Genomic DNA, 447 nt, shown 5'->3' with positions numbered 1-447 from the left:
GACCCCCTGTACTTAGGTTAGGCAGGGCTCTGGTTCTTGTAGTACTGTCATCCTGTTTAAGTTACATGTATTCCAGAGTGCAATGGCACCAAACAGAACTATAGTAGGGTGAATTCTGAAAAAGTGGGACACTTTTTGCATTTTCGTCTTCTGTAACCTCTTTCGACATACAGTTGAAGTCGGAAGTTTACATACACGGAAGTYCACATACACTTAGGTTAGAGTCATTAAAACTCGTTTTTCAACCACTCCGCAAATTTCTTGTTAACAAACTATAGTTTTGGCAAGTCGGTTAGGACATCTACTTTGTGTATGACRCAAGTCATTTTTCCAACAATTGTTTACAGACAGATTATTTAACTTAGAATTCACTGTATCACAATTCCAGTGGGTCAGAAGTTTACATACACTAAATTGACTGTGCCTTTAAACAGCTTGGAAAATTCC

The sequence above is a fragment of the Salvelinus sp. IW2-2015 genome, linkage group LG8, assembly GCF_002910315.2.
Source record: "Salvelinus sp. IW2-2015 linkage group LG8, ASM291031v2, whole genome shotgun sequence".
NCBI classification, from domain to species: Eukaryota; Metazoa; Chordata; class Actinopteri; order Salmoniformes; family Salmonidae; genus Salvelinus; species Salvelinus sp. IW2-2015.
This window is presented reverse-complemented; position numbering follows the sequence as displayed.